The 24,305-nt window shown below is 36.9% G+C and overlaps 6 non-coding genes across 6 annotated transcripts; all 6 read right to left on the bottom strand.

Annotated features, from left to right (window-relative positions):
- Window positions 1-2,795: 2,795 nt before the first annotated feature.
- On the bottom strand, window positions 2,796-2,867 carry TRNAC-GCA (transfer RNA cysteine (anticodon GCA)). The gene has a single exon. It is a non-coding gene; the product is annotated as a tRNA-Cys (tRNA).
- Window positions 2,868-5,653: 2,786 nt separating this feature from the next.
- Window positions 5,654-5,725, bottom strand: TRNAC-GCA (transfer RNA cysteine (anticodon GCA)). The gene has a single exon. It is a non-coding gene; the product is annotated as a tRNA-Cys (tRNA).
- A 1,834-nt stretch (window positions 5,726-7,559) lies between these two features.
- TRNAC-GCA (transfer RNA cysteine (anticodon GCA)) lies at window positions 7,560-7,631 on the bottom strand. Its single transcript has one exon. It is a non-coding gene; the product is annotated as a tRNA-Cys (tRNA).
- Window positions 7,632-10,418: 2,787 nt separating this feature from the next.
- On the bottom strand, window positions 10,419-10,490 carry TRNAC-GCA (transfer RNA cysteine (anticodon GCA)). The gene has a single exon. It is a non-coding gene; the product is annotated as a tRNA-Cys (tRNA).
- Window positions 10,491-16,847: 6,357 nt separating this feature from the next.
- Window positions 16,848-16,919, bottom strand: TRNAS-GCU (transfer RNA serine (anticodon GCU)). Its single transcript has one exon. It is a non-coding gene; the product is annotated as a tRNA-Ser (tRNA).
- A 3,983-nt stretch (window positions 16,920-20,902) lies between these two features.
- TRNAC-GCA (transfer RNA cysteine (anticodon GCA)) lies at window positions 20,903-20,974 on the bottom strand. Its single transcript has one exon. It is a non-coding gene; the product is annotated as a tRNA-Cys (tRNA).
- Window positions 20,975-24,305: the final 3,331 nt, after the last annotated feature.

Raw genomic sequence — 24,305 nt, 5'->3', positions numbered from 1 at the left:
CTCTACCCCTGAGCTATACCCCCATTTCTGAAATGTGCATCTTTATTTATTCAGTAATATGAACAAAGTGGAAGCAACATGTAATCACCATCAAAGCAATGCATTTTCAGCCACCAAACCCTCCTTATAAGTATATGGGGTGCGAAGGATGTCCTTTATCTGCCTTGGAAAAATCCAGTGAGGTTTCCATTGCAAGAATTCATACACATCGTATCACTTGTAGATCTTGGAACATGGAAAAAAAATCTTTTGTCAAATGCACAAATTCTGCAAAATGTAACTGTTTCTCTACTGCATTTTGTTGCTTTTGTGCTAAGAGCATAGTTAAACCCAATTGTTCATTGTTTTGTATATGAAATGATGATATATCTTATTGTTTCTTACAGTGCATTGGGTTGAAAAACATTTAACAGGATCTATTGAAGAGGGTATATGGTTATGAAACAGGGCTTCTTGAACTACACTCCTATGCTCTACCACTGACATAAACCCTTGAATGTTGAAAACTGCCCTTTTTTAAAAAGTTGATAGAGTGGATGACTCTATGGAACTTGTAGAACTAATGACATCATGCACTTCTGGTCAGCTGTACAAATTAATACATTTCATTAAGGGCATATTATTGGTTTCCACCACAGTTTTAGAACATTCATAAGAGCTTCCAATGGACTATTTCAAACTGATCATGTCACCAGTAGAACTTGGGTGAATGTAAAACACAGCTTGTATCATATGAAGAAATCCTAAACAGTTTCATGGTGTTTACCCTATGTTTCAGGAGATGATCAGGAGTATTTCAGATGTAGAAATGTGTTGCTCATTACATAAAATGCTAAGAGTGTAAATGTTTTCTTCAATTTATTTAATTAAAAAAATATTTGTACAGGTAAAACAGTTGCACAGTGGGCACCCAGATTTGAACTAGTGACCTCGTTTCCTGCAGTCAAATGCTCTACCACTGAGCTATACCCCCAGTTCTGAAATGTTCACCTTTATTAATTCAATAATATGTACAAAGTGCAAGCAACATGAAATCACCATCAAAGCAATGCATTTTCAGCCACCAAACCCTCCTTATAAGTATATGGGGTGCAAAGGATGTCCTTTATCTGCCTTGGTAAAATACAGTGAGGTTTCCATTGCAAGAATTCATACATTTCGTATCACATGTAGATCTTGGAACATGGAAAAAAATCTTTTGTCAAATGCACAAATTCTGCAAAATGTAACTGCTTCTCTACTGCAGTTCGTTGATTTTGTGCTAAGAGCATAGTTAAACCCAATTGTTCATTGTTTTGTATATGAAATGATGATATATCCTATTGTTTCTTACAGTGCATTGGGTTGAAAAACATTTTAACAGGATCTATTGACGAGGGTATATAGTTATGAAACAGGGCCTTCTTGAACTGCACTCCTACGTTCTACCACTGATTTAAACCCTTGAATGCTGAAAACTGCCCTTTTTTAAAAGGGTGATAGAGTGGGTGACTGTATGGAACTTGTAGAACTAATGACATCAGTGCACTTCTGGTCAGGTGTACAAATTAATACATTTCATTATGGGCATATTATTGGTTTCCACCACAGTTTTATAACATTCATATGAGCTTCCAATGGACTATTTCAAACTGAAAATATCACCAGTTGAAATTGGGTGAATGTAAACACAGCTTGTATCATATGAAGAAATCCTAAAAAGTTTCATGGTGTTTACCCTATGTTTCAGGAGATGACCAGGAATATTTCAAATGTAGAAATGTGTTGCTCATTACATAAAATGCTAAGATTGCAAATGTTTTCCTCAATTTATTTAAAAAAATATTTCTACAGGTAGAACAGTTGAACAAGGGGGCACCCAGATTTGAACTAGGGGCCTCTTGATTTGCAGTCAAATGCTCTACCACTGAGCTATACCCTGAATTCTGAAATGTTCACCTTTATTAATTCAGTAATATGTAGAAAGTGCAAGCAACATGCAATCACCATCAAAGCAATGCATTTTCAGCCACCAAACCCTCCTTATAAGTATAAGTGGTACAAAAGATGTCCTTTATCTGCCTTGGTAAAATACAGTGAGGTTTCCATTGCAAGAATTCATACATTTTGTATCACATGTAGATCTTGGAACATGGAAAATAAACTTTTGTCAAATGCACAAATTCTGCAAAACGTAACTGTTCCTCTACTGCATTTTGTTGATTTTGTGCTAAGAGCATAGCTAAACCCAATTGTTCATTGTTTTGTATATGAAATGATGATATATCTTATTGGTTCTTACAGTGCATTGGGTTAAAAAATACATTTTAACAGGATCTATTGAAGAGGGTATATGGTTATGAAACAGGAACTTCTTGAAAAGCACTCCTACGCTCTACCACTGAAATAAACCCTTGAATGCTGAACACTGCCCTTTTTTAAAAAGGTGATAGAGTGGGTGACTTTGTGGAACTTGTAGAACTAATGACATCAGTGCACTTCTGGTCAGCTGTACAAATTAATACATTTCATTAAAGGCATATTATTGGTTTCCACCACAGTTTTATAACATTCATATGAGCTTCCAATGGACTATTTCAAACTGATAATATCACCAGTAGAACTTGGGTGAATGTAAAACACAGCTTGTATCATACGAAGAAATCCTAAACAGTTTCATGGTGTTTACCCTATGTTTCAGGAGATGATCAGGAGTATTTCAAATGTAGAAATGTGTTGCTCATTACATAAAATGCTAAGATTGTAAATGTTTTCTTCAATTAAAAAAATATTTCTACAGGTAAAACAGTTGGACAAGGTGGCACCCAGATTTGAACTAGGGACCTCTTGATTTGCAGTCAAACGCTCTACCACTGAGCTATACCCCCAGTTCTTAAATGTTCACCTTTATTAATTCAGTAATATGTACAAAGTGCAAGCAACATGCAATCACCATCAAAGCAATGCATTTTCAGCCACCAAACCCTCTTTATAAGTATAAGGGGTACAAGAGATGTCCTTTATCTGACTTGGTAAAATACAGTGAGGTTTCCATTGCAAGAATTCATACATTTCGTATCACATGTAGATCTTGGAACATGGAAGAAAACTTTTGTCAAATGGACACATTCTGCAAAACGTAACTGTTTCTCTACTGCATTTTGTTGATTTTGTGTTAAGAGCATAGTTAAACCCAATTGTTCATTGTTTTATATATGAAATGATGATATAGCGTATTGTTTCTTACAGTGCATTGGGTTAAAAAATACATTTTAACAGGATCTATTGAAGAGGGTATATGATTATGAAACAGGGACTTCTTGAACTACACTCCTACGCTCTACCACTGACATAAACCCTTGAATGTTGAAAACTGCCCTTTTTTAAAAAGTTGATAGAGTGGGTGACTCTATGGAACTTGTAGAACTAATGACATCATGCACTTCTGGTCAGCTGTACAAATTAATACATTTCATTAAGGGCATATTATTGGTTTCCACCACAGTTTTAGAACATTCATAAGAGCTTCCAATGGACTATTTCAAACTGATCATATCACCAGTAGAACTTGGGTGAATGTAAAACACAGCTTGTATCATATGAAGAAATCCTAAACAGCTTAATGGTGTTTACCCTATGTTTCAGGTGATGATCAGGAGTATTTCAAATGTAGAAATGTGTTGCTCATTACATAAAATGCTAAGATTGTAAATGTTTACTTCAATTTATTTAATTAAAAACATATTTCTACAGGTAAAACAGTTGGACAAGGGGGCACCCAGATTTGAAGTAGGAACCTTTTGATTTGCAGTGAAATGCTCTACCCCTGAGCTATACCCCCATTTCTGAAATGTGCATCTTTATTTATTCAGTAATATGAACAAAGTGGAAGCAACATGCAATCACCATCAAAGCAATGCATTTTCAGCCACCAAACCCTCCTTATAAGTATATGGGGTGCTAAGGATGTCCTTTATCTGCCTTGGTAAAATACAGTGAGGTTTCCATTGCAAGAATTCATACACATCGTATCACATGTAGATCTTGGAACATGGAAAAAAAAATATTTTGTCAAATGCACAAATTCTGCAAAATGTAACTGCTTCTCTACTGCAGTTTGTTGATTTTGTGCTAAGAGCATAGTTAAACCCAATTGTTCATTGTTTTGTATATGAAATGTTGATATATCCTTTTGTTTCTTACAGTGCATTGGGTTGAAAAATATTTTAACAGGATCTATTGAAGAGGGTATATAGTTATGAAACAGGGATTTCTTGAACTGTACTCCTATGCTCTAACACTGAGCTAAACCCTTGAATGCTGAAAACTGCCCTCTTTTTTAAAAAGGTGATAGAGTGGGTGACTGTATGGAACTTGTAGAACTAATGACATCAGTGCACTTCTGGTCAGCTGTACAAATTAATACATTTCATTAAGGGCATATTATTGGTTTCCACCACAGTTTTATAACATTCATATGAGCTTCCAATGGACTATTTCAAACTGATAATATCACCAGTAGAAGTTGGGTGAATGTAAAACGCAGCTTGTATCATATGAAGAAATCCTAAACATTTTCATGGTGTTTACCCTATGTTTCATGAGATGATCAGGAGTATTTCAAATGTAGAAATGTGTTGCTCATTACATAAAATGCTAAGATTGTAAATGTTTTCTTCAATTTGTTTATAAAAATATTTCTACAGGTAAAACAGTTGGACAAGGGGGCACCCAGATTTGAACTAGGGACTTTTTGATTTGCAGTGAAATGCTCTACCCCTGAGCTATACCCCCAGTTCTGAAACGTTCACCTTTATTAATTCAGTAATATGTACAAAGTGCAAGCAACATGCAATCACCATGAAAGCAATGCATTTTCAGCCACCAAACCCTCCTTATAAGTATATGGAGTGCGAAGGATGTCCTTTATCTGCCTTGGTAAAATACAGTGAGGTTTCCATTGCAAGAATTCATACATTTCGTATCACATGTAGATCTTGGAACATGGAAAAAAAATATTTTGTCAAATGCACAAATTCTGCAAAATGTAACTGCTTCTCTACTGCAGTTTGTTGATTTTGTGCTAAGAGCATAGTTAAACCCAATTGTTCATTGTTTTGTATATGAAATGTTGATATATCCTTTTGTTTCTTACAGTGCATTGGGTTGAAAAATATTTTAACAGGATCTATTGAAGAGGGTATATAGTTATGAAACAGGGACTTCTTGAACTGTACTCCTATGCTCTAACACTGAGTTAAACCCTTGAATGCTGAAAACTGCCCTCTTTTTTAAAAAGGTGATAGAGTGGTTGACTGTATGGAACTTGTAGAACTAATGACATCAGTGCACTTCTGGTCAGCTGTACAAATTAATACATTTCATTAAGGGTATATTATTGGTTTCCACCACAGTTTTATAACATTCATATGAGCTTCCAATGGACTATTTCAAACTGATAATATCACCAGTAGAACTTGGGTGAATGTAAAAAGCAGCTTGTATCATATGAAGAAATCCTAAACATTTTCATGGTGTTTACCCTATGTTTCATGAGATGATCAGGAGTATTTCAAATGTAGAAATGTGTTGCTCATTACATAAAATGCTAAGATTGTAAATGATTTCTTCAATTTGTTTATAAAAATATTTCTACAGGTAAAATAGTTGAACAAGGGGGCACCCAGATTTGAACTAGGGACCTCTTGATCTGCAGTCAAATGCTCTACCACTGAGCTATACCCCCAGTTCTGAAATTTTCACCTTTATTAATTCAGTAATATGTACAAAGTGCAAGCAACATGCAATCACCATCAAAGCAATGCATTTTCAGCCACCAAACCCTCCTTATAAGTATATGGGGTGCAAAGGATGTCCTTTATCTGCCTTGGTAAAATACAGTGAAGTTTCCATTGCAAGAATTCATACATTTCGTATCACATGTAGATCTTGGAACATGGAAAAAAAATATTTTGTCAAATGCACAAATTCTGCAAAATGTAACTGCTTCTCTACTGCAGTTTGTTGATTTTGTGCTAAGAGCATAGTTAAAACCAATTGTTCATTGTTTTGTATATGAAATGTTGATATATCCTCTTGTTTCTTACAGTGCATTGGGTTGAAAAAAGTTTTAACAGGATCTATTGAAGAGGGTATATAGTTATGATACAGGGACTTCTTGAACTGCACTCCTATGCTCTAACACTGAGTTAAACCCTTGAATGCTGAAAACTGCCCTTTTTTTTAAAAAGGTGATAGAGTGGGTGACTGTATGGAACTTGTAGAACTAATGACATCAGTGCACTTCTGGTCAGCTGTACAAATTAATACAGTTCATTAAGGGCATATTATTGGTTTCCACCACAGTTTTATAACATTCAAATGAGCTTCCAATGGACTATTTAAACTAATCATATCACCAGTAGAACTTGGGTGAATGTAAAACACAGCTTGTATCATATGAAGAAATCCTAAACAGCTTAATGGTGTTTACCCTATGTTTCAGGTGATGATCAGGAGTATTTCACATGTAGAAATGTGTTGCTCATTACATAAAATGCTAAGATTGTAAATGTTTACTTCAATTCATTTAATTGAAAAAGATTTCTACAGGTAAAACAGTTGCACAAGTGGGCACCCAGATTTGGACTAGGGACCTTTTGATCTGCAGTGAAATGCTCTACCCCTGAGCTACACCCCCATTTCTGAAATGTTCACTTTTATTCATTCAGTAATATGTACAAAGTGGAAGCAGCATCCAATCACCATCAAAGCAATGCATGTTCAGCCACCAAACCCTCCTTATAAGTATAAGGGGTGCGAAGGATGTCCTTTATCTGCCTTGGTAAAATACAGTGAGGTTTCCATTGCAAGAATTCATACATTTCGTATCACATGTAGATCTTGGAACATGGAAAAAAAATATTTTGTCAAATGCACAAATTCTGCAAAATGTAACTGCTTCTCTACTGCAGTTTGTTGATTTTGTGCTAAGAGCATAGTTAAACCCAATTGTTTCTTGTTTTGTATATGAAATGTTGATATATCCTTTTGTTTCTTACAGTGCATTGGGTTGAAAAATATTTTAACAGGATCTATTGAAGAGGGTATATAGTTATGAAACAGGGACTTCTTGAACTGTACTCCTATGCTCTAACACTGAGTTAAACCCTTGAATGCTGAAAACTGCCCTCTTTTTTAAAAAGGTGATAGATTGGGTGACTGTATGGAACTTGTAGAACTAATGACATCAGTGCACTTCTGGTCAGCTGTACAAATTAATACATTTCATTAAGGGTATATTATTGGTTTCCACCACAGTTTTATAACATTCATATGAGCTTCCAATGGACTATTTCAAACTGATAATATCACCAGTAGAACTTGGGTGAATGTAAAAAGCAGCTTGTATCATATGAAGAAATCCTAAACATTTTCATGGTGTTTACCCTATGTTTCATGAGATGATCAGGAGTATTTCAAATGTAGAAATGTGTTGCTCATTACATAAAATGCTAAGATTGTAAATGATTTCTTCAATTTGTTTATAAAAATATTTCTACAGGTAAAATAGTTGAACAAGGGGGCACCCAGATTTGAACTAGGGACCTCTTGATCTGCAGTCAAATGCTCTACCACTGAGCTATACCCCCAGTTCTGAAATTTTCACCTTTATTAATTCAGTAATATGTACAAAGTGCAAGCAACATGCAATCACCATCAAAGCAATGCATTTTCAGCCACCAAACCCTCCTTATAAGTATATGGGGTGCAAAGGATGTCCTTTATCTGCCTTGGTAAAATACAGTGAAGTTTCCATTGCAAGAATTCATACATTTCGTATCACATGTAGATCTTGGAACATGGAAAAAAAATATTTTGTCAAATGCACAAATTCTGCAAAATGTAACTGCTTCTCTACTGCAGTTTGTTGATTTTGTGCTAAGAGCATAGTTAAAACCAATTGTTCATTGTTTTGTATATGAAATGTTGATATATCCTCTTGTTTCTTACAGTGCATTGGGTTGAAAAAAATGTTAACAGGATCTATTGAAGAGGGTATATAGTTATGATACAGGGACTTCTTGAACTGCACTCCTATGCTCTAACACTGAGTTAAACCCTTGAATGCTGAAAACTGCCCTTTTTTTTAAAAAGGTGATATAGTGGGTGACTGTATGGAACTTGTAGAACTAATGACATCAGTGCACTTCTGGTCAGCTGTACAAATTAATACAGTTCATTAAGGGCATATTATTGGTTTCCACCACAGTTTTATAACATTCAAATGAGCTTCCAATGGACTATTTAAACTAATCATATCACCAGTAGAACTTGGGTGAATGTAAAACACAGCTTGTATCATATGAAGAAATCCTAAACAGCTTAATGGTGTTTACCCTATGTTTCAGGTGATGATCAGGAGTATTTCACATGTAGAAATGTGTTGCTCATTACATAAAATGCTAAGATTGTAAATGTTTACTTCAATTCATTTAATTGAAAAAGATTTCTACAGGTAAAACAGTTGCACAAGTGGGCACCCAGATTTGGACTAGGGACCTTTTGATCTGCAGTGAAATGCTCTACCCCTGAGCTACACCCCCATTTCTGAAATGTTCACTTTTATTCATTCAGTAATATGTACAAAGTGGAAGCAGCATCCAATCACCATCAAAGCAATGCATGTTCAGCCACCAAACCCTCCTTATAAGTATAAGGGGTGCGAAGGATGTCCTTTATCTGCCTTGGTAAAATACAGTGAGGTTTCCATTGCAAGAATTCATACATTTCGTATCACATGTAGATCTTGGAACATGGAAAAAAAATATTTTGTCAAATGCACAAATTCTGCAAAATGTAACTGCTTCTCTACTGCAGTTTGTTGATTTTGTGCTAAGAGCATAGTTAAACCCAATTGTTCATTGTTTTGTATATGAAATGATGATATATCCGATTGTTTCTTACAGTGCATTGGGTTGAAAAACATTTTAACAGGATCTATTGAAGAGGGTATATGGTTATGAAACAGGGACTTCTTGAACTACACTCCTACGCTCTACCACTGACATAAACCCTTGAATGTTGAAAACTGCCCTTTTTTAAAAAGGTGATAGAGTGGGTGACTCTATGGAACTTGTAGAACTAATGACATCAGTGCACTTCTGGTCAGCTGTACAAATTAATACATTTCATTAAGGGCATATTATTGGTTTCCACCACAGTTTTATAACATTCATATGAGCTTCCAATGGACTATTTCAAACTGATCATATCACCAGTAGAACTTGTGTGAATGTAAAACACAGCTTGTATCATATGAAGAAATCCTAAACAGCTTAATGGTGTTTACCCTATGTTGCAGGTGATGATCAGGAGTATTTGAAATGTAGAAATGTGTTGCTCATTACATAAAATGCTAAGATTGTAAATGTTTACTTCAATTTATTTAATTGAAAAATATTTCTACAGGTAAAACAGTTGCACAAGTGGGCACCCAGATTTGGACTAGGGACCTTTTGATCTGCAGTGAAATGCTGTACCCCTGAGCTACACCCCCATTTCTGAAATGTTCACTTTTATTTATTCAGTAATATGTACAAAGTGGAAGCAGCATGCAATCACCATCAAAGCAATGCATGTTCAGCCACCAAACCCTCCTTATAAGTATAAGGGGTGCGAAGGATGTCCTTTATCTGCCTTGTTAAAATACAGTGAGGTTTCCATTGCAAGAATTCATACATTTCGTATCACATGTAGATCTTGGAACATGGAAAAAAAATATTTTGTCAAATGCACAAATTCTGCAAAATGTAACTGCTTCTCTACTGCAGTTTGTTGATTTTGTGCTAAGAGCATAGTTAAACCCAATTGTTCATTGTTTTGTATATGAAATGTTGATATATCCTTTTGTTTCTTACAGTGCATTGGGTTGAAAAATATTTTAACAGGATCTATTGAAGAGGGTATATAGTTATGAAACAGGGACTTCTTGAACTGTACTCCTATGCTCTAACACTGAGTTAAACCCTTGAACGCTGAAAACTGCCCTCTTTTTTAAAAAGGTGATAGATTGGGTGACTGTATGGAACTTGTAGAACTAATGACATCAGTGCACTTCTGGTCAGCTGTACAAATTAATACATTTCATTAAGGGTATATTATTGGTTTCCACCACAGTTTTATAACATTCATATGAGCTTCCAATGGACTATTTCAAACTGATAATATCACCAGTAGAACTTGGGTGAATGTAAAAAGCAGCTTGTATCATATGAAGAAATCCTAAACATTTTCATGGTGTTTACCCTATGTTTCATGAGATGATCAGGAGTATTTCAAATGTAGAAATGTGTTGCTCATTACATAAAATGCTAAGATTGTAAATGATTTCTTCAATTTGTTTATAAAAATATTTCTACAGGTAAAATAGTTGAACAAGGGGGCACCCAGATTTGAACTAGGGACCTCTTGATCTGCAGTCAAATGCTCTACCACTGAGCTATACCCCCAGTTCTGAAATTTTCACCTTTATTAATTCAGTAATATGTACAAAGTGCAAGCAACATGCAATCACCATCAAAGCAATGCATTTTCAGCCACCAAACCCTCCTTATAAGTATATGGGGTGCAAAGGATGTCCTTTATCTGCCTTGGTAAAATACAGTGAAGTTTCCATTGCAAGAATTCATACATTTCGTATCACATGTAGATCTTGGAACATGGAAAAAAAATATTTTGTCAAATGCACAAATTCTGCAAAATGTAACTGCTTCTCTACTGCAGTTTGTTGATTTTGTGCTAAGAGCATAGTTAAAACCAATTGTTCATTGTTTTGTATATGAAATGTTGATATATCCTCTTGTTTCTTACAGTGCATTGGGTTGAAAAAAATGTTAACAGGATCTATTGAAGAGGGTATATAGTTATGATACAGGGACTTCTTGAACTGCACTCCTATGCTCTAACACTGAGTTAAACCCTTGAATGCTGAAAACTGCCCTTTTTTTTAAAAAGGTGATATAGTGGGTGACTGTATGGAACTTGTAGAACTAATGACATCAGTGCACTTCTGGTCAGCTGTACAAATTAATACAGTTCATTAAGGGCATATTATTGGTTTCCACCACAGTTTTATAACATTCAAATGAGCTTCCAATGGACTATTTAAACTAATCATATCACCAGTAGAACTTGGGTGAATGTAAAACACAGCTTGTATCATATGAAGAAATCCTAAACAGCTTAATGGTGTTTACCCTATGTTTCAGGTGATGATCAGGAGTATTTCACATGTAGAAATGTGTTGCTCATTACATAAAATGCTAAGATTGTAAATGTTTACTTCAATTCATTTAATTGAAAAAGATTTCTACAGGTAAAACAGTTGCACAAGTGGGCACCCAGATTTGGACTAGGGACCTTTTGATCTGCAGTGAAATGCTCTACCCCTGAGCTACACCCCCATTTCTGAAATGTTCACTTTCATTCATTCAGTAATATGTACAAAGTGGAAGCAGCATCCAATCACCATCAAAGCAATGCATGTTCAGCCACCAAACCCTCCTTATAAGTATAAGGGGTGCGAAGGATGTCCTTTATCTGCCTTGGTAAAATACAGCGAGGTTTCCATTGCAAGAATTCATACATTTCGTATCACATGTAGATCTTGGAACATGGAAAAAAAATATTTTGTCAAATGCACAAATTCTGCAAAATGTAACTGCTTCTCTACTGCAGTTTGTTGATTTTCTGCTAAGAGCATAGTTAAACCCAATTGTTCATTGTTTTGTATATGAAATGATGATATATCCGATTGTTTCTTACAGTGCATTGGGTTGAAAAACATTTTAACAGGATCTATTGAAGAGGGTATATGGTTATGAAACAGGGACTTCTTGAACTACACTCCTACGCTCTACCACTGACATAAACCCTTGAATGTTGAAAACTGCCCTTTTTTAAAAAGGTGATAGAGTGGGTGACTCTATGGAACTTGTAGAACTAATGACATCAGTGCACTTCTGGTCAGCTGTACAAATTAATACATTTCATTAAGGGCATATTATTGGTTTCCACCACAGTTTTATAACATTCATATGAGCTTCCAATGGACTATTTGAAACTGATCATATCACCAGTAGAACTTGCGTGAATGTAAAACACAGCTTGTATCATATGAAGAAATCCTAAACAGCTTAATGGTGTTTACCCTATGTTTCAGGTGATGATCAGGAGTATTTGAAATGTAGAAATCTGTTGCTCATTACATAAAATGCTAAGATTGTAAATGTTTACTTCAATTTATTTAATTGAAAAATATTTCTACAGGTAAAACAGTTGCACAAGTGGGCACCCAGATTTGGACTAGGGACCTTTTGATCTGCAGTGAAATGCTCTACCCCTGAGCTACACCCCCATTTCTGAAATGTTCACTTTTATTTATTCAGTAATATGTACAAAGTGGAAGCAGCATGCAATCACCATCAAAGCAATGCATGTTCAGCCACCAAACCCTCCTTATAAGTATAAGGGGTGCGAAGGATGTCCTTTATCTGCCTTGTTAAAATACAGTGAGGTTTCCATTGCAAGAATTCATACATTTCGTATCACATGTAGATCTTGGAACATGGAAAAAAAATATTTTGTCAAATGCACAAATTCTGCAAAATGTAACTGCTTCTCTACTGCAGTTTGTTGATTTTGTGCTAAGAGCATAGTTAAACCCAATTGTTCATTGTTTTGTATATGAAATGATGATATATCCGATTGTTTCTTACAGTGCATTGGGTTGAAAAACATTTTAACAGGATCTATTGAAGAGGGTATATGGTTATGAAACAGGGACTTCTTGAACTACACTCCTACGCTCTACCACTGACATAAACCCTTGAATGTTGAAAACTGCCCTTTTTTAAAAAGGTGATAGAGTGGGTGACTCTATGGAACTTGTAGAACTAATGACATCAGTGCACTTCTGGTCAGCTGTACAAATTAATACATTTCATTAAGGGCATATTATTGGTTTCCACCACAGTTTTATAACATTCATATGAGCTTCCAATGGACTATTTCAAACTGATCATATCACCAGTAGAACTTGTGTGAATGTAAAACACAGCTTGTATCATATGAAGAAATCCTAAACAGCTTAATGGTGTTTACCCTATGTTTCAGGTGATGATCAGGAGTATTTGAAATGTAGAAATGTGTTGCTCATTACATACAATGCTAAGATTGTAAATGTTTACTTCAATTTATTTAATTAAAAATATATTTCTACAGGTAAAACAGTTGGACAAGTGGGCACCCAGATTTGAACTAGAGACCTTTTGATCTGCAGTGAAATACTCTACCCCTGAGCTATACCCCCATTTCTGATATGTTCTCCTTTATTTATTCAGTAATATGTACAAAGTGGAAGCAACATGCAATCACCATCAAAGCAATGCATTTCCAGCCACCAAACCCTCCTTATAAGTATAAGGGGTACACAAGATGTCCTTTATCTGCCTTGGTAAAATACGGTGAGGTTTCCATTGCAAGAATTCATACATTTCGTATCACATGTAGATCTTGGAACATGGAAAAAAAATATTTTGTCAAATGCACAAATTCTGCAAAATGTAACTGCTTCTCTACTGCAGTTTGTTGATTTTGTGTTAAGAGCATAGTTAAACCCAATTGTTCATTGTTTTGTATATGAAATGATGATATATCTTATTGTTTCTTACAGTGCATAGGGTTGAAAAACATTTTAACAGCATCTATTGAAGAAGTTATATGGTTATGAAACAGGGACTTCTTGAACTGCATTCCTACGCTCTACCACTGAGTTAAACCCTTGAATGCTGAAAACTGCCCTTTTTTAAAAAGGTGATAGAGTGGGTGTCTGTATGGAACTTGTAGAACTAATGACATCAGTGCACTTCTGGTCAGCTGTACAAATTAATACATTTCATTAAGGGCATATGATTGGTTTCCACCACAGTTTTATAGCATTCATATGAGCTTCCAATGGACTATTTCAAACTGATAATATCACCAGTAGAACTTGGGTGAATGTAAAACACAGCTTGTATCATACGAGGAAATCCTAAACAGTTTCATGGTGTTTACCCTATGTTTCAGGTGATGATCAGGAGTATTTCAAATGTAGAAATGTGTTGCTCATTACATAAAATGCTAAGATTGTAAATGTTTACTTCAATTCATTTAATTAAAAAAATATTTCTACAGGTAAAACAGTTGGACAAAGGGGGCACCCAGATTTGAATTAGAGACCTCTTCATCTGCAGATCAAATGCTCTACCACTGAGCTATACCCCCAATTCCGAAATGTTCACCTATATTAATTCAGTAATGTGTACAAAGTGGAAGCAACATGCAATCACCATCAAAACAATGCATTTTCAGCCACCAAACCCTTCTTATAACTATAAGGGGTACACAAGATGTCCTTTATCTGCCTTGGTAAAATACAGTGAGGTTTCCATTGCAAGAATTCATACATTTCGTACCACATGTAGATCTTGGAACATGGCAAAAAAATCTTTTGTCAAATGCACACATTATGCAAAATGTAACTGCTTCTCTACTGCAGTTTGTTGATTTTGTGCTAAGAGCATAGTTAAACTCAATTGTTCATTGTTTTGTATATGAAATGATGATATATCCTATTGTTTCTTACAGTGCATTGGGTTGAAAAACATTTTAACAGGATCCATTGAAGAGGGTATATGGTTATGAAACAGGGACTTCTTGAACTGCATTCCTACGCTCTACCACTGAGTTAAACCCTTGAATGCTGAAAACTGCCCTTTTTTAAAAAGGTGATAGAGTGGGTGACTGTACCCCTCTGCACTACGGGACTGTCTCTGTATCCCTACAGCCCCCCCCCTTCCCCAGCACTTGTTCTGCACTTACCTTGCACTTGCCACTAGCTGGCCCTTTTTTATTTATTACTTACGCCACTTACCTTTACTGCACTTCCCCCCCTCCCCTTCCCCTTGCACTTTTCACCCCTCCCCCACCCCTGCATTGCGCGATCTGAATGACACCTGGCCTAGTAGGATCGTTTGTTTTGTCTCCCCTTGTTCCTCCCCTCCCTGCCTCGTCGCGCCTTGAAACACCTGTGTATAGGCGCGTTACAAATACCATTTCATATCATATCATATCACTGTATGGAACTTGTAGAACTAATGACATCAGTGCACTTCTGGTCAGCTGTACAAATTAATACATTTCATTAAGGGCATATTATTGGTTTCCACCACAGTTTTATAACATTCATATGAGCTTCCAATGGACTATTTCAAACTGATAATATCACCAGTAGAATTTGGGTGAATGTAAAACACAGCTTGTATCATATGACGAAATCCTAAACAGTTTCATGGTGTTTACCCTATGTTTCAGGTGATGATCAGGAGTATTTCAAATGCAGAAATGTGTTGCTCATTACATAAAATGCTAAGATTGTAAATGTTTTCTTCAATTTATTTAATAAAAAAAAATATTTCTACAGGTAAAATAGTTGAACAAGGGGGCACCCAGATTTGAACTAGGGACCTCTTGATCTGCAGTCAATTGCTCTACCACTGGGCTATACCCCCAGTTCTGACAAGGGCATATTATTGGTTTCCAACACAGTTTTATAACATTCATATGAGCTTCCACTGGACTATTTCAAACTGATAATATCACCAGTAGAACTTGGGTGAATGTAAAACACAGCTTGTATCATATGAAGAAATCCTAAATAGCTTAATGGTGTTTACCCTATGTTTCAGGAGATGATCAGGAGTATTTCAAATGTAGAAATGTGTTGCTCATTACATAAAATGCTAAGATTGTAAATGTTTACTTCAATTTATTTAATTAAAAAAATATTTCTACAGGTAAAACAGTTGAACAAGGGGGCACCCAGATTTGAACTAGGAACCTTTTGATCTGCAGTGAAACGCTCTACCCCTGAGCTATACCCCCATTTCTGAAATGTTCATCTTTATTTATTCAGTAATATGTACAAAGTGGAAGCAACATGCAATCACCATCAAAGCAATGCATTTTCAGCCACCAAACCCTCCTTATAAGTATATGGGGTGCGAAGGATGTCCTTTATCTGCCTTGGTAAAATACAGTGAGGTTTCCATTGCAAGAATTCATACATTTCGTATCACATATAGATCTTGGAACATGGAAAAAAAACTTTTGTCAAATGCACAAATTCTGCAAAATGTAACTGCTTCTCTACTGCAGTTTGTTGATTTTGTGCTAAGAGCATAGTTAAACCCAATTGTTAATTGTTTTGTATATGGAATGATGATATATCCTATTGTTTCTTACAGTGCATTGGGTTGAAAAACATTTTGACAGGATCTATTGAAGAGGGTATATGGTTATGAAACATGAACTTCTTGAAAAGCACTCCTACGCTCTACCACTGACATAAACCCTTGAATGCTGAAAACTGCCCTTTTTTAAAAAGGTGATAGAGTGGGTGACTATATGGAACTTGTAGAACTAATGACATCAGTGCACTTCTGGTCAGCTGTACAAATTAATACATTTCATTAAGGGCATATTATTGGTTTCCACCACAGTTTTATAACATTCATATGAGCTTCCAATGGACTATTTCAAACTGATAATATCACCAGTAGAACTTGGGTGAATGTAAAACACAGCTTGTATCATATGAGGAAATCCTAAACAGTTTCATGGTGTTTACCCTATGTTTCAGGAGATGATCAGGAGTATTTCAAATGTAGAAATGTGTTGCTCATTACATAAAATGCTAAGATTGTAAATGTTTTCTTCAATTTATTTAATAAAAAAAATATTTCTACAGGTAAAACAGTTGAACAAGGGGGCACCCAGATTTGAACTAGGGACCTCTTAATCAGCAGTCAAATGCTCTACCACTGAACTATACCCACAGTTCTTAAAAGTTCACCTTTATTAATTCAGTAATATGTACAAAGTGCAAGCAACATGCAATCACCATCAAAGCAATGCAATTTCAGCCACCAAACCCTCCTTATAAGTATATGGGGTGCGAAGGATGTCCTTTATCTGCCTTGGTAAAATACAGTGAGGTTTCCATTGCACGAATTCATACATTTCGTATCACATATAGATCTTGGAACATGGAAAAAAAAACTTTTGTCAAATGCACAAATTCTGCAAAATGTAACTGCTTCTCTACTGCAGTTTGTTGATTTTGTGCTAAGAGCATAGTTAAATCCAATTGTTAATTGTTTTGTATATGGAATGATGATATATCCTATTGTTTCTTACAGTGCATTAGGTTGAAAAACATTTTAACAGGATCTATTGAAGAGGGTATATGGTTATGAAACAGGGACTTCTTGAACTACACTCCTACGCTCTACCACTGAGTTAACCCCTTGAATGCTGAAAACTGCCCTTTTTTAAAAAGGTGATAGAGTGGGTGACTGTATGGAACTTGTAGAACTAATGACATCAGTGCACTTCTGGTCAGCTGTACAAATTAATACATTTCATTGCTCTATAGACCACTTTGAAGTGTACATGGTCTTTGGCACCTCTTGGCCTTTATCGCTCCCTGACAGCTCCACTTGCCAGCGCAAGTACCCCGGTGCGAACTGCCTTTGATAGGGCGGTGGGTCGATTGGGGCGGTGGTCGTGCAGACAAGACACAGGAAGACTCATGAATGGAGACACACTTATGTGGATTGCAGGGGGGCGTCCAGCGTGAGGGGGGATGCTTGGCAGGAGACACAGGGTCTGGAGGTAGACATGGGAACACCAACCCATGCTCTATAGACCACTTTGAAGTGTACATGGTCTTTGGCACCTCTTGGCCTTTATCGCTCCCTGACAGCTCCACTTGCCAGCGGAAGTACCCCGGTGCGAACTGCCTTTGATAGGGCGGGGGGTGGATTGGGGCGGTGGTCGTGCAGACAAGACACAGGAAGACTCGTGAATGGAGACACACTTATGTGGATTGCAGGGGGGCGTCCAGCGTGAGGGGGGATGCTTGGCAGGAGACACGGGGTCTGGAGGTAGACATGGGAACAACAACACATGCTCTATAGACCACTTTGAAGTGTACATGGTCTTTGGCACCTCTTGGCCTTTATCGCTCCCTGACAGCTCCACTTGCCAGCGCAAGTACCCCGGTGCGAACTGCCTTTGATAGGGCGGGGGGTGGATTGGGGCGGTGGTCGTGCAGACAAGACTCGTTTGCCGCAGGGCCTCACCAAGGAGAGGCCATCTAACTGCATGTAAGAGGCAGGCTGCAGGATCTAGTACATGGAAGGCAGGGGGGTGAGTTTATAAATACCTCACCCTTTCAGGAGAATATATGGGTGCAGTTCACCCTGGAGACCCTGGATGCCTAGGCAGTTAGTCAGCAGCAGGCTGGCCTGTGGTGGCAAGGCGGCACGGGCCAGAGGGGGTAATCTCTGTACCTGGTGCCCGAAAGGATGATTTATTATGATCAACCATATTGATTATTTACATATAACCATGTTTTGTATCAATAAAATCCAACGGCCTTTTATTGCCAACGCTTGAACAAAGTGGTGTGGTAAGTATTTTTGGGGGAGGAGGCAAGGCCGGGATGGAGACACACTAGATTCATTTAAAAAATCAAAACAACCATTGTTAAAATATATGTTGGGTTTAATTTTAGATCTTAATTTCAATTGAACATAAATAATAAACATTACACATTGTAAAGTTCCGGTTGCAGCACATCCAGGGAAAATCTGCGGTATTGTCCACTGTCGCTGGGGAAATGTTGTCTAATGGCAAGTACCGCACAGGCAGGTATTACTCTCTGAACGCGGTGTCCGAGCCTCCCGTGAAGCCACCAAGTGAAGCAACGATAGGCCACCAGCCTGTACCACCTGTGAAAAAGAAAGATGCAAACTGTATTAAAATGACAAAACTTTCTTATCAATGTCGATTCAGGTAAAAAATGTCATTCTGCTTTGAAAAAAATTCTATCTAGAAAATGCACAATATGGAACCAATTTACATGCGTTCGAATGCTATGTAGATGTAATTGTATATGTGGGAGACGACCATGAAATAGTAGTGGCATCACTGACATCACAACCAGAGTATACTTACTCGTTACTCGGATTACGCGGACGAACAGTGCCGCGAAGTTCGTGCATAAGCACCATCATCATCCTCAACACGGTCCGTGAGAGGCAGGCTTCCCTGAACTCTGGCAGCTCGGTGATGCATTGCAGACTTGGCCCGCCTTCCGAAATGTAGGCCAAGCACCCGGAATTTTCACGGTAGCAGCAGTTCTCCTCGTCAGTTGGCATTAGCTCGCACCGATTGCACGTGCACCAGGTGGAGACGCCGTCCATGTGACATGGTCCAGGCTCTTCATCCGTTGACTGGTCCTCCCAACTGCCGTCCGAATCCCCATCGTTTTCGCATGCTTGCCTTTCCAGTAGTTCCTCCTCGGTGTACTCGGGCTCGTACATATACGGCATTATTGTAGCCATTGTGTGGTAAAGAAAGTAAAATAATTTACAGAGATGGTACAGGTGTTCACAAGGCCTAGAAGCGGCGAAGGTAGCTGACCAGAGCACAGAAACGAGTCACAGAATACTCAAAGTAACACAGAGAGAGTAATGGAATCGAAAATCTGCTGCTGTGTGTTGTGAAACGGTGTGTTTATACTTATTGAGGAAAGAGGCGTCCTGCCATTTCCATGTCTACACTTCATTAGCTGAGGCGCAGCGATTGTTGACACGAAACGTGCTTTGGCGTTGGGAAATGGGCGGTACGCGTCTGCTGATGTCAGGCTCAGGGGCTGTATTGTGAGATGATCTAAGACCATGTGTACAGCAAAGGAACATCGCGTGCCTCAAAATGAACTTTTTGGAACGTGAGCAAATAAAAATGCAAATCGCTGAATATTCTCTAAACATTTGATGTCAAATAAATGTACTTTACCAAATTTACAATCTTGCGGTTTGATTTAAAAGTACAGTTTCATATTCCGAATTGTGCCCCGCTGTGTTGTCAGCTGATCTGTGTTGGTTTCCGGGTTCTGTGTGGAGTCGCGTAGAAGACGCCTGGGCGCGTTTGCCTACGCAGCACAGTCACGTCACGGATAGAGGCGGGGAATATGAATGTTTTGATAAAGTCTGTTTCAGGGGCGGGGGATATGATTTAGTGCCGCAAACGCAGGTGAGCCAGGTCGATGGGGGGAAATGATAGGATTATCACAAAATGGCGGCTGATTTCGAGTGCGTTAATGGACGAAAAGTCAGGTAAGGTCCATAGGAAAGTTTTCTACGATCTACGGATTTATGCTTAAAAACACATGGCCGAACCGTAGGGACAATAAAAACAAAGTCCTGGAACTATCCTTTAATGAAATGTATTAATTTGTACAGCTGACCAGAAGTGCACTGATGTCATTAGTTCTACAAGTTCCATACAGTCACCCACTCTATCACCTTTTTAAAAAAGGGACGTTTTCAAAATTCAAGGGTTTATGTCAGTGGTAGAGCAAAGGAGTGTAGTTCAAGAAGTCCCTGTTTCATAACCATATACCCTCTGCAAATAGATCCTGTTAAAATGTTTTTCAACCCAATGCACTGTAAGAAACAATAGGATATATCATCATTTCATATACAAAACAATGAACAATTGATACTGATACATCAAATGTTTATCAAACTGATAATATCACCAGTAGAACTTGGGTGAATGTAAAACACAGCTTGTATCATACGAAGAAATCCTAAACAGTTTCATGGTGTTTACCCTATAGTTCAGGAGATGATCAGGAGTATTTCAAATGTAGAAATGTGTTGCTCATTACATAAAATGCTAAGATTGTAAATGTTTCCTTCAATTTATTTAATTAAAAAAATATTTCTACAGGTAAAACAGTTGGACAAGGGGGCACCCAGATTTGAACTAGGGACCTCTTGATCTGCAGTCAAATGCTCTACCAATGAGCTATACCCCCAGTTCTTAAATGCTCACCTTTATTAATTCAGTAATATGTACAAAGTGCAAGCAACATGCAATCACCATCAAAGCAATGCATTTTCAGCCACCAAACCCTCCTTATAAGTATAAGGGGTACAAAAGATGTCCTTTTTCTGCCTTTGTAAAATACAGTGAGGTTTCCATTGCAGGAATTCATACATTTCGTATCACATGTAGATCTTGGAACATAGAAAAAAAACGTTTGTCAAATGCACAAATTCTGCAAAACGTAACTGTTTCTCTACTGCATTTTGTTGATTTTGTGCTAAGAGCATAGTTAAACCCAATTGTTCATTGTTTTGTATATGAAATGATGATATATCTTATTGTTTCTTACAGTGCATTGGGTTTAAAAATACATTTTAACAGGATCTATTGAAGAGGGTATATGGTTATGAAACAGGAACTTCTTGAAAAGCACTCCTATGCTCTACCACTGACATAAACCCTTGAATGCTGAAAACTGCCCTTTTTTAAAAAGTTGATAGAGTGGGCGACTGTATGGAACTTGTAGAACTAATGACATCAGTGCACTTCTGGTCAGCTGTAAAAAGTAATACATTTAATTAAGAGCATATTATTGGTTTCCACCACCGTTTTATAACATTCATATGAGCTTCCAATGGACTATTTCAAACTAATCATATCACCAGTAGAACTTGGGTGAATGTAAAACACAGCTTGTATCATATGAAGAAATCCATAACAGTTTAATGGTGTTTACCCTATGTTTCAGGTGATGATCAGGTGTATTTCAAATGTAGAAATGTGTTGCTCATTACATAAAATGCTAAGATTGTAAATGTTTACTTCAATTTATTTAATTAAAAAAATATTTCTACAGGTAAAACAGATGGACAAGGGGGCACCCAGATTTGAACTAGGGACCTTTTGATCTGCAGTGAAATGCTCTACCCCTGTGCTATACCCCCATTTCTGAAATGTTCACCTTTATTTATTCAGTAATATGTACAAAGTGGAAGCAACATGCAATCACCATCAAAGCAATGCATTTTCAACCACCAAACCCTCCTTATAAGTATAAGGGGTACAAAAGATGTCCTTTATCTGCCCTGGTAAAATACATTGAGGTTTCCATTGCAAGAATTCATACATTTCGTACCACATGTAGATCTTGGAACATGGAAAAAAAATCTTTTGTCAAATGCACACATTATGCAAAATGTAACTGCTTCTCTACTGCAGTTTGGTGATTTTGTGCTAAGAGCATAGTTAAACTCAATTGTTCATTGTTTTGTATATGAAATGATGATATATCCTATTGTTTCTTACAGTGCATTGGGTTGAAAAACATTTTAACAGGATCTATTGAAGAGGGTATATGGTTATGAAACAGGGACTTCTTGAACTACACTCCTATGCTCTACCACTGACATAAACCCTTGAATGTTGAAAACTGCCCTTTTTTAAAAAAGGTGATAGAGTGGGTGACTGTATGGAACTTGTAGAACTAATGACATCAGTGCACTTCTGGTCAGCTGTACAAATTAATACATTTCATTAAGGGCATATTATTGGTTTCCACCACAGATTTATAACATTCATATGAGATTCCAATGGACTATTTCAAACTGATCATATCACCAGTAGAACTTGGGTGAATGTGAAACACAGCTTGTATCATATGAAGAAATCCTAAACAGCTTAATGGTGTTTACCCTATGTTTCAGGTGATGATCAGGAGTATTTCAAATGTAGAAATGAGTTGCTCATTACATAAAATGCTAAAATTGTAAATGTTTACTTCAATTTATTTAATTAAAAACATATTTCTACAGGTAAAACAGTTGGACAAGGGGGCACCCAGATTTGAATTAGGGACCTTTTGATCTGCAGTGAAATGCTCTACCCCTGAGCTATACCCCCATTTCTGAAATGTTCACCTTTATTTATTCAGTAATATGTACAAAGTGGAAGAAACATGCAATCACCATCAAAGCAATGCATTTTCAGCCACCAAACCCTCCTTATAAGTATAAGGGGTACAAAAGATGTCCTTTATCTGCCTTGGTAAAATACAGTGAGGTTTCGATTGCAAGAATTCAATAATTTCGTATCACATGTAGATCTTGGAACATGGAAAAAAAACTTTTGTCAAATGCACAAATTCTGCAAAACTTAACTGCTTCTCTACTGCAGTTTGTTGATTTTGTGCTAAGAGTATAGTTAAACCCAATTGTTCATTGTTTTTTTATATGAAATGATGATATATCCTATTGTTTCTTACATTGCATTGGCTTGAAAAACATTTTAACAGGATCTATTGACGAGGGTATATGATTATGAAACAGGGACTTCTTGAACTGCACTCCTATGCTCTACCACTGAGTTAAACCCTTGAATGCTGAAAACTGCCCTTTTTTAAAAAGGTGATAGAGTGGGTGACTGTATGGAACTTGTAGAACTAATGACATCAGTGCACTTCTGGTCAGCTGTACAAATTAATACATTTCATTAAGGGCATATTATTAGTTTCCACCACAGTTTTATAACATTCATATGAGCTTCCAATGGACTGTTTCAAACTGATAATATCACCAGTAGAACTTGGGTGAATGTAAAACACAGCTTGTATCATATGAAGAAATACTAAACAGTTTCATGGTATTTACCCTATGTTTTAGGAGATGATCAGGAGTATTTCAAATGTAGAAATGTGTTGCTCATAACATAAAATGCTAAGATTGTAAATGTTTTCTTCAATTTATTTAATTAAAAAAATATTTCTACAGGTAAAACAGTTGAACAAGGGGGCACCCAGATTTGAGCTAGGGACTTCCTTATCTGCAGTCAAATGCTCTACCACTGAGCTATACCACCAGTTCTGAAAAGTTCACCTTTATTAATTCAGTAATATGTACAAAGTGCAAGCAGCATGCACTCACCATCAAAGCAATGCATTTTCAGCCACCAAACCCTCCTTATAAGTATATGGGGTGCAAAGGATGTCCTTTATCTGCCTTGGTAAAATACAGTGAGGTTTCCATTGCAAGAATTCATACATTTCGTATCACATGTAGATCTTGGAACATGGAAAAAAAATATTTTGTCAAATGCACAAATTCTGCAAAACGTAACTGTTTCTCTACTGCATTTTGTTGATTTTGTGCTAAGAGCATAGTTAAACCCAATTGTTCATTGTTTTGTATATGAAATGATAATATATCTTATTGTTTCTTACAGTGCATTGGGTTAAAAAATACATTTTAACAGGATCTATTGAAGAGGGTATATGGTTATGAAACAGGAACTTCTTGAAAAGCACTCCTTCGCTCTACCACTGACAT

The sequence above is a fragment of the Ambystoma mexicanum genome, chromosome 4q (genome assembly GCF_040938575.1).
Source record: "Ambystoma mexicanum isolate Mex_15411 chromosome 4q, UKY_AmexF1_1, whole genome shotgun sequence".
Classification (NCBI taxonomy): Eukaryota; Metazoa; Chordata; class Amphibia; order Caudata; family Ambystomatidae; genus Ambystoma; species Ambystoma mexicanum.
The sequence above is the reverse complement of the archived record's forward strand: the minus strand, read 5'-3'. Positions and strand labels throughout refer to the sequence as shown.